This window comes from Cucurbita moschata, unplaced genomic scaffold (assembly GCF_002738365.1).
Source record: "Cucurbita moschata cultivar Rifu unplaced genomic scaffold, Cmos_1.0 Cmo_Scf00109, whole genome shotgun sequence".
Lineage (NCBI taxonomy): Eukaryota > Viridiplantae > Streptophyta > Magnoliopsida > Cucurbitales > Cucurbitaceae > Cucurbita > Cucurbita moschata.
The window spans coordinates 92,383-103,190 of record NW_019268625.1 but is presented as its reverse complement, the minus strand read 5'-3'; the positions used below and the strand labels follow the sequence as shown (position 1 = coordinate 103,190).

At 34.1% G+C, this 10,808-nt stretch overlaps 2 non-coding genes across 2 annotated transcripts; one reads left to right on the top strand and one right to left on the bottom strand.

Annotated features, from left to right (window-relative positions):
• Positions 1 to 834: 834 nt before the first annotated feature.
• On the bottom strand, positions 835 to 906 carry TRNAC-GCA. The gene has a single exon. It is a non-coding gene; the product is annotated as a tRNA-Cys (tRNA).
• A 9,360-nt stretch (positions 907 to 10,266) lies between these two features.
• Positions 10,267 to 10,338, top strand: TRNAP-AGG. Its single transcript has one exon. It is a non-coding gene; the product is annotated as a tRNA-Pro (tRNA).
• Positions 10,339 to 10,808: the final 470 nt, after the last annotated feature.

The window sequence follows — 10,808 nt, the reverse complement described above, 5'->3', positions numbered from 1 at the left end:
TTCTTAATGTACATGGAATCGGTAATTATTCTTATTTCTTTTTCCTTTAGACACTCGGTGGTCGGGAGTAAATCAAACAAAGTGTCTGTCCAAAATAAAAGGGCCAACCAGGAATCATTCCAAGAACCCTAACGGATGGGTTACAAACTCACATTATCAAGCTCGACGACAAACAATGTCGCCGGCAAACTTAGGAAGACTACATGAAATTACGAATATATCAATGTAGGATTTTTTAATTTACCGATTTTTAAAATGTTAAATTATGTGAAATTAGTGGCAAAGAAGAATATTTTAGAGAGCTCTTCCTTTTTATTTAAGATTTTGATATTTAAGAAAAGAGAAAATGAATAAAAGTAGGAGACATTTTATAGATTTAGGAGGAGTAAGTGAAAACAAAAAGGGAGTCATGACCCATTTTTGGTGGGTTCTCCAAGCACGGATTGCAAGTTAAAAGAGGTTGAAAACAAAGTAAAATGTTAACTACTCTTAGTTACATGAAAGATATGGGTAAAATGATTTCTCGAAATAAAAAAAGAATTAAAATATAATGAACATATATATTTACATTATATTCAAAGTTATTTACATTATATTCAAAATAGAGTTTATAGGTTCATAGTACCAAATAAGGGAAATGTTGAAAAAAATCATTTTAAAACATAAAAAATAGTTGGTGTTGTTTGTCTAGGGTAACTACTCTTAGTTACATGAAAGATATGGATACCACACTCTTTTCTTAATGTACATGGAATCGGTAATTATTCTTATTTCTTTTTCCTTTAGACACTCGGTGGTCGGGAGTAAATCAAACAAAGTGTCTGTCCAAAATAAAAGGGCCAACCAGATTTGAACTAGTGACCTCTTGATCTGCAGTCAAATGCTCTACCACTGAGCTATGGACCCATTTTGCATAATTTCAACTTTAGTGACCTATTCTACAGAGTGTTAGTCCAAAATAAAAGGGTGACCAGTCAAATTCTCTACAATTGAGCCATGGATCAATTTTGTAGGATTTTAACCTTAGTGGCCCCTTAGACATAGTGTTGGTCCAAAAAGTGTAACAAATTTCTATCTTAGATAGAAGGGCCCAACTAGGTTTGAATTGGTGACCTCTTGATCTGCAATCAAATGCTCTAAAAATTATGGGAAGACCATTGATGGAATTGAAGCAATTGATGCTCCCTTGTGTGGGTTTCCAATCAAAGACCTAATATTTGATGTTGGCTCTTTTGAAGAAAGAGCCGCGTGATCGAACAACAAGAAATGTGGCGGTATCTCTGAGAACTCTATCACACACATAAAAAAAACGTGTCGAAGAGTTAGACATTACACAGAAAATCTGGCTTTCATCGAGGAGACCCGAGTTTGATAATTTTATTTTCTTATTTCTTTTATTTTATAGTTTCATTTTTTGTCACCAATTATATTTACACTTTGCCTAGGTTTGAGAAGCACTATAATGGATGAGTTCAATAGTATCTTAAATTCAAAAGACTTTTATGAACTTGGTTTGAGAGGCACTATAATGGTCAAGTTCAATAGTATCTTAGATTAAAAAAACTTTTATGAACTTTGAACCTTTAATAATGTTATGTCATAGATATTTGGTTCAATTTCAACAAGTGAGGTTGAGGTCATTCAAATGGTTAATGTGATAATTCGGTCATTTTCAAGGTCTCCTTTGTTGAACGCCATCATGGTTGAGAGGACTGAGATGAGCACCAGAGTGAGTTTGACAAGGAGGGTCGTAGAGAACCACACCCCAAGCCAAGCTCATGTTGGGCTTAACAAACTGAAAATCCAAAAACACAAACCCTTAAATGGGAACCAGGATGCTAAGGAATTGAAAAAACTTTATTTTTTACGTTGAACAATACTTGAAGGTTACACGAACTTGCTCATAGGACCTAAGAGTTACGTTGGCCACAATGCATCTGATGGACGGTGGCGCTCGAAGGTGGATGATATAAAAAATGGGTCATGCACCATAAACTCATGGGAAGACCGTTGATGGAATCGATGCAATTGACGCTCCTCTTGATGGGTTGCCAATTAAAGACTTGACGTTTGATGTTGACTCTTTTGAAGAAAAAGCCACACGATCGAACACCTCGAAATGTCACGGTAGCTTTAAGAACTCTATCATACGACCTGAGAGTTGAGGGCTACAGGAACTTTCTCATACGACCTGAGAGTTATGTTAACCGCAATGCATCTCATGGATGATGCAAAAGTATGGTAGTGCTCGAAGGTGAATGGTATAAAAAATGGGTCATGCACCATAAACTCATGGGAAGATCGTTGATGGAATCGATGCAATCGACGCTCCCCTGGATGGGTTGCCAATCAAAGTCCGAACATTTGATATTGACTCTTTTGAAGAAAGAGCCACACAATCGAACAGCTCGAAACGTTGCGGTAGCCCTGAGAACTCTAACACACACAGGGAAGGACGTGTCGAAGAGTTAGACATTAAGCAAAAGATCATGCTAAAACTCTTCAGCGATCTGACAAAAGACTTTAGGACATCTACACCAAAAATCTATTGTCGTCCAGCGGTCAGGTTATCTGGCTTTCACCCAAGTGACTCGAGTTCCATTCTCGTTAATGGAATATTATTTTCTTATTTCATTTTATTTTACAGTTTCTATCTTAGACTAAAAAGACTTTTATGAACTTCGTACCTTTGTTAGAGTTATGTTATAGATATTTTGTTCAATTTTAAATGGTTAATGCGATAATCCAGTCGTTTTCGAGGTCTCTATTGTTGAACGACATCATGGTTGAGATGAGCAGATGATTCAAATGGTTAATGCGATAATCCAATCGTTTTCGAGGTCTCTCTTATTGAACGACGTCATGGTTGAGATGAGCAGGTGATTCAAATGGTTAATGCGATAATCCAATCGTTTTCGAGGTCTCTCTTGTTGAACGACATCATGGTTGAGATGAGCACCCGAGTGAGTTTGACAAGTTGGGCTGTAGAGAACCACACCTCAAGCCAAGTTCATGTGGGCTTAACAAACTTAAAATCCAAGAACACAACCCCTTAAATAGAAACCGGGATGCTAAGGAATTAAAAAGCTTTGTTTTTTACGAAGAACATTACTTGAAGGTTACTGGAACTTGCTCATAGAACCTAAGAGTTACGTTGGTCGCAATGCATCTCATGGACGATGCAAAGCTATGGTGGCGCTCGAAGGTGAATGGTATAAAAAATGGGTCATGCACCATAAACTCATGGGAAGACTGTTGATGGAATCGATGCAATCGACGCTCCCCTGGATGGGTTGCCAATCAAAGTCCGAACATTTGATATTGACTCTTTTGAAGAAAGAGCCACACGATCGAACAGCTCGAAACGTCGCAGTAATTTTGAGAACTCTATCACACACATGAAAGGACGTGTCGAAGAGTTAGACATTACCCAAAACATCATAGTAAAACTCTTCAGTGATTAGACAAAAGACTTTAGGACAACTACACAAAAAATTCATTATTGTCCAATGGTTTGGATATTTGGCTTTCGCCTAGGAGATTCTTGTTTGATTCTCTGAAATGGAATATTATTTTCTTATTTATTTTTATTTCATAGTTTCATCTTTTGTCACCAATTATATTTAAACTTTACCTCATTTTGAGAGGCACGTTAATGGTCAAGTTCAATAGTATCTTAGATTAAAAAGACTTTTATGAACATCCTACCTATGTTAGTGTTATGTTATAGATATTTGTTTCAATTTAAACAAGTGGGATTGAGGTGAGGTGATTCAAATGGTTAATGCGATAATCCGGCTATTTTCGAGGTCTCTCTTGTTGAACGCCATCATGGTTTAGATGAGCACCCGAGTGAGTTTGACAAGGAGATCCGAATTTAAACTTTACCTACGTTTGAGAGGCACTATAATGGTCAAGTTCAATGGTATTTTAGATGAAAAAGACTTTTATGAACTTTGTACCTTTGTTAGTGTTACTTTGTACCTTTGTTTGTGTTACTTTGTACCTTTGTTAGTGTTATTTTATAGAAATTTGGTCAAGTTCAACAAGTGGGGTTGAGGTGATTCAAATGGTTAATGTCACTTTATTTGATTCAAATTGTTAATGTGATAATCCAGTTGAATAGTTATAGGTTATTTTCAAGGTCTCTCTTATTGAACGCCAACAAGGTTGAAATGATTGAGATGAGCCCATGAATGAGTTTGACAAAATTGAAATAAACTGAAATAAAATCACTAAAAAAATCAATAGAATTGAAAAAAAAATTAGCCTNTTTGACAAAATTGAAATAAACTGAAATAAAATCATTAAAAAAATCAATAGAATTGAAAAAAAAATTAGCCTTATGACACTTCGTTCAACTCGAAGGGCGGTAAATCAAGGAAATGATAAGCTATAGAATCATTCCAAGAACCTCAATGGATGGGTTACAAACTCACATTACCAATCTCGACAACTGGACGTGTCATCGCCGTTAGAAGAACGACCACATCAGAGCAAGTCATGGGGATAGAAGATCCCGTTGGAGGATGATAGACTAACCGTAATCTTCAGCCCAACGAGCCAAGCTTTTGTAGAAGCAAGAACCTTTGTATTAAAGAAATTAACACCTTCTTATACAAAATTTGGATCAACCAAGAGATAAAGCTAGAATTAGATAATGAGATCCAAGATTGAGAAACAAGATTTGGAATCTTTTTCTAAATTGAGTCACTTCACAATCGAACTTGATCAAGGCTTGATTGAATGACTCAGATCAATCTAACACAAGAATTGCATGAAACTTAGAAATGACAAAGATATGCTCAGATTTCTATAAGGGGGATCGTCTCAACTTGAGAGATCAATTTCATTGATCACAAATATGCTTTTACATAATAATTTGTGAGTATTTATAGTCTCCCAATAAAAGAAGTTAGACGGTGATTTAATCTCGATCCCTTTAAATCTCCAGAGAAGAAGAAGTCAATTTGAGCATTACAAACTTTATGAAATTAAAATAATAAATAAAGTTTTCTAACCACTCATGAAATGATGCTTGCAACTCCATCCACTACTTCAACCGTCCAAATATTTACTTTTGAATCTCCAAATGGTCTTGACTCAAACGAATCAGCTTGTAACACATGAAATGATGGTTGAACCTAACCTATCCAATTTTGTAGATGAAGTATGAATGCTTGTTGAATCATCTTGGTCGTGGGTTATGTAATAGGTCTAGTTAGAACACCGTGATTCTTATCATCATCCCCCTCTTCAAAAGGATTCGTCCTCGAATAAGAAAAATCATCACCTACATCAAAAGAACTCAACTCAGCAACATTAAAAGTAGAATGTACACCGTGATTCTTATCATCATCCCCCTCTTCAGGATTCGTCCTCGAATCAGAAAAATCATCACCTACATCAAAAGGACTCAACTTAGCACCATTGAAAGTAGAATGTATTGACGATTCTACCAGAACATCAATTTTATTGTTCCATGCAATAAAATGAGTCATTTTACTAAATATCTTATAGAGCATTTATAGTCAAATAAACAATTCTTAAATAGCATTTATAGTCAAATAAAGAATTAGGAATCCACCTATCTTTAGATCTACAGACCCACTCCCACTCCAAATTCAGCTATCCACGCTAACATTAAAATGAAAATTCATCCGTTAATCTCATTTTACATAAACTACATAAATACAAATGGAGTAACATGAGATAGAAGTAAACATAGTAATAAAAAGAAACTACATAAACTTAAAAGGAAGTTAATCCCATTTTGAAAACTAGCCACTGGAGATCAATCTATGTTTGGAAAACTAAAATAAAGAAAAATAAATAAATAAAAATATTTTTCAAAAACTTAGTTTGGTGTGAAATTTTGCTTAAAATTCAAATATTTTCGTTTTTTTTTTAAATTTTTTTTTATAAAAGGATAAAACACATAATTTTGAAAAAAAAAAAAAACAAAATAGTTATCAAATGGGCCTAATTTTTAACATATCTATCCCAAAGGGATGCATGGGCTCTAGTGGCAATGGTGCTTCAACTATGTGATAGACCATGTGAAGTTAACATGACAATAATAGTAGGTTCTAAAGCACAAAAATATGTGGATAAATTTCATATATTGTGGTTGGATAAATTTCATATATTGAGGTGCGGAAAACATATACACACGGGCAACTAAAAATGATAGAACCACTATAAGGGCATTTGGTCAAGTGGTATGATTTTTTTTTTTTTTTACAAATTAGGTGGAATGAACAAACAAAAAATAATGAGTTTAAAATTACCAAACAAAATATCAATTTTCAAATGGAATGAAGACATAAGACCATTGGAAAAAAGAAAAGGACAAAAGAAAAATATTAAATACATTTTCAACTAATGCATTTGGTTGAGAGATATTATGGCCAATATAAGAAAAATATAGCATTAACTAATTTTCATGGACACATATGGATCCTTAGCATACTAAAATGACTGTTATTATTAGTATCAAACCAATAACAATTCAAATCAACTAAATCTTCCAATTGATAATTAAGCCAAGAAAGAACTTGAATTTATTTTTATATCTATCAACATGTTTGCAACTTTTATCTAAAACTTGATCACAAGTTTTTCTTATTTGCATTGTAAAATTATGTATTTCTATGAATATCATTTCTATTTCTAGAATTGAAACAAAAACATGTAGATAAATTTCAAATATTGAGGCGCATAAAAGATATGGACCAGCAACTAAAAATGATAGATCCACTACAAGGCATTTGGTCTAGTGGTATGATTCTCGCTTCGGGTGCGAGAGGTCTTGAGTGTTATTCTCAAAATGCCCCAACAATTATATCAAATTGAAGCATGTAATATAATAAGATTTGAAATAGGTTTTTAAAACCTTGAACCAAGAAGTAATTTAGATGGATATTTGGAAAGAAAAAAAAAGAGAAGCTATATTTAATTATAATTTACAAGTCTTTATAACATGTTAATTGAAGAGAGCAAACAAAGAAAATTTGTGTATGTATGATTCTCTTGAAATCTTGGAAACTATGAGGATTCCTCTCCTTTCTTGACATAAAGAATTACTTTTTCGGGACATGGACCATAAACAGTCATCTACTCTTACTCCTACTCCCTTCTCTAAGAATCAACATAGCATAATCATTCCATTAAGGCCGAGGTAGTCTTATAAAAGAAGATGAGGGTACCACTTTCAAATCATTCCATGAGGACTTGAGAAAGTTTTGTAAAAGAAGATGAGGGTACCACTTTCTATTGCAGAATTTCTATGTGAATAGAGAATGAACCATATTCTTGGGAGATAATATAGAGCCTCGAGCCTAACTTCAAAGGCATTACACAAATTTTTCTATGATATTTTTTCTAGGAACTCTTTGTTATGTTGTCCGCTGAAGGTTTCAGGAAAGGGACACAGATTCTTGATTGCACTGATCTCCCAATAGAAGTTTTACCTAGGTCATCTGTCGTCACAACCCTTTTAAGGAAGATGCGCCCAAATAATTAGTGAACAATAACATTTAAAGAAGTTTCAGAGAGTGAGAAGAGGATTGTGATTGAAGTTGCCCTAAGTAAAACTTCTTTAAATGTCTTAGCCAATCATGACCTCATAATGAGGAGTCTCCTCGACAACAATAACATATGGACAAAAAATGTCTTAGTCAATTGTGACGGTCATGATTGCTCAAGGCGTGTCACCCAAATAATCGGTAAACAATAACATTGCCCAAATAACCGCCTTGGACAACAAATCGTTTACAAGAATGGCTAAGACATGCAACATGCAACCACAGGCAACACGCTTTGGGCAATCATGACTGTGACATCTGCCCCCACACAATTTATTGGATGAGGCTGACTTTAGGTCTCTCGATGTGCTTCCAGCTGATCTCATAATGAGGAGTCTCTTCCAACCTATTAGGTGCTGTTGAAAATCACTTCTCGGTTTGTTGAGTCTTCATGTCTTCTCTGTTCGTGTCTTTCCTACTTTCTTCACTTGAAAATTTTTCTTATTTGTATGACGTCATACCACCTGCTTCTTTTTTATGTCTTCTTGGTCGAAATAATAACGTTTCAAGTTACTAACATGGACAACAAGATTAGTCTGCATCCATCAGAGCAATTGGATTCTATATGATGTCTTCATAATCTTATGGATAACTTTAACTAGTCCATAGTATTTTCACACCAGTTTTTGGTTCTTGTTGCTTTGAACTCGAAGTTTATCTGAACTTAACTTATATGAACTCTTTATTTTTCTTGAAATTATTGTGGTTGACGCTTCTGACTGACCCTTCTCTTCATCCGTCTAGATGATATTTCTGTGTGAACATGTGTTGCTTCAGTGGTTTGTTTCTGTCTCCCTTCTTCAGTATCTGACCTTGTTTTTGTCTCTTCTGGTGGGGATAAATCCATTATCTGACCTTGTTTTGGTCGTGGTGTTCATGTAGTGGCAACAAGGTTTCTATTGAGGTTGGCTCACTCGATCTCCCCTTTTCAATTACAACAGTAGCAGCAACCGTAGATTCATCATGGCTATGATTCTTTCTCAACTGTAGTATCGACATCATTTTCAACCCTCTTGGTTGATGGATGTTTTTCTGAATGATCATCGGGTTAGACTCCATTACTACTAGACATTTTGCTAGGGGCATGTAAATGACTTTGTGTTTCAGCAGGACGTTCATTCCTGACACGACGTCAAAGTCATCCATTTCAACTATCACTAAACAATTTACCTAGTCCAAGGCTCCAGCTTGATTAGAGTTCTCATTGTGACTTGTAAGACAAGCAAAGCTTCCAATTTGACGGCGTTCTTCTTTCCTGTATCTTGATGCCAAAGGATGTTAAAATATTTTGTATCGGTCTCCATCATGAGTTGTAGGTGGCTCTAGAGTTGACAAGGGTGTTCCTTACTACTTTGTGCTTTACCAAAACCTCAACATACATAATATATATATATATATATATTCATTTAACTTTAACACATATGGTCCATGAAAGAATTGTAACTCTTATGCTCATTAATATTATAATGGCTACTACTTAAATTATAACCTAAAGTTGGTAATTGATGTCCAATTAGCCAACCCTAAATTTGTAATCATTGTGGAGTGATTGAAATTACAATGGAAATAGTTTAAACTCCTAGTACCTCAAAGGAAGTTGGTCTCTTCTAATAAAACACGAAGTTCTCTTTAATATCAAACAATTATGCTAGACATGAAATTAAAACTGCGTTCAATTTAACTCCATTTTATTGTCATCTTGAATGACGTGTAGGATATATTCTTGATTTACCTTGATATTTCATATTAGTTAAGCTTTTTGCAAAATCACAATTAGACAACAACAAAGATGAACTTGGGTTTGTTTATTATTTTAAAGAAAATTTATTTCTCCATTTTATTCCTAATAACTCTTCCAACTAAATTCATATTATGCTAAGAAAATGTTTTTTACTTGCAAGAAGTAAAATATGCAACTTTAATTAAATTTTATCTAAACAAATTTTATTGCCATACAACATAAATGACAATTATAGCCTTCAAACAAAAACTAGAGTAGTTGTGGTGAACGGGATAGAAACTCTAGTGTTCATCCATAATATACAACCACTACCTAAATTATGACCTAAAATTTTGAAAACATAAGTTATAGTTGAAAATTACATAAAACAATCCCCTAAATCCAAGAACTCGTGTCCAATTAGTAAATCCTAAAGATAGTAGCTAACATAGAGTAATTGAAGCTCCACATGAAGTAATTTAAAGTTCCAGTTACTTAACTAAAGTTTATCTCATCTTTAATGAAGCATGAGTTGCACTTAAGTTCATGAAATGTTTATAGACTCCATTTTACTCTTAGTACTATTAATGCAATACTATTAATGCAATTATATTTCATATGAGTTTGTCATAAATCAAACTATGGTACATTCAATACAACTTCATTTTCTTATCATACGAATCAAAATAGAAGAATTAAATCAAACAAACTGATGAATTGAGTCGAATAAATCCAACCCAACCCAAACTGATTAGTTTGATTCATTTGTTGGGTTGTAGTTTATTCGATAACACTTGCGTATTAGAACAATTCAATATTACATGCCTTACTTACAAGTAAAATACTAGACCATCAACTTTTTGTTTTATAGTCCAACAACCGCTCAAGAAAATAGATTTCAAACTTGAGAGAAAAAAATATATTGAGTAGGAGTTAAAAATGTTACATTATTTTTAGAAAGGGCATTTGGTCTAGTGGTATGATTCTCGCTTAGGGTGCGAGAGGTCCCGAGTTCAATTCTCGGAATGCCCCTATGTTCATTTCTCAAAAAATCAGCCTTAGAGAAAGCAATTCAGCAGGAACCTAGTGTATATTATCATTTCATGATAATGCTCTATGTCTCAAATGGAACTATCAAACTAAAACTTATACTAGAATAATAATTGCTCATGGATTTCATTAACAAATGAAATAATGATGATAAATTCCATAAACAACTTAATATATAGCCAATAATAAGGGCATTTTGTCCAGTGGTATGATTCTTCCCTTGGGTGCAAGAGGTCTCAAGTTCGATTCTTGAAATGCCCCTCCAAAAGAAAAAAGAATAAAAAAGAATAAGAATTTTCAGACAGCCATAGGTTCGAATCCTGTCACCTTCACTGAAAAAAAGAAATAAGATCTCCTTTTCTATCACACGTAGAATTGTCATTCTTTTGTCTTTTGAAACCCCTTACTTTATCCGTCATCAGGCAGGTTTTTGGTATCATATATCGAGATAA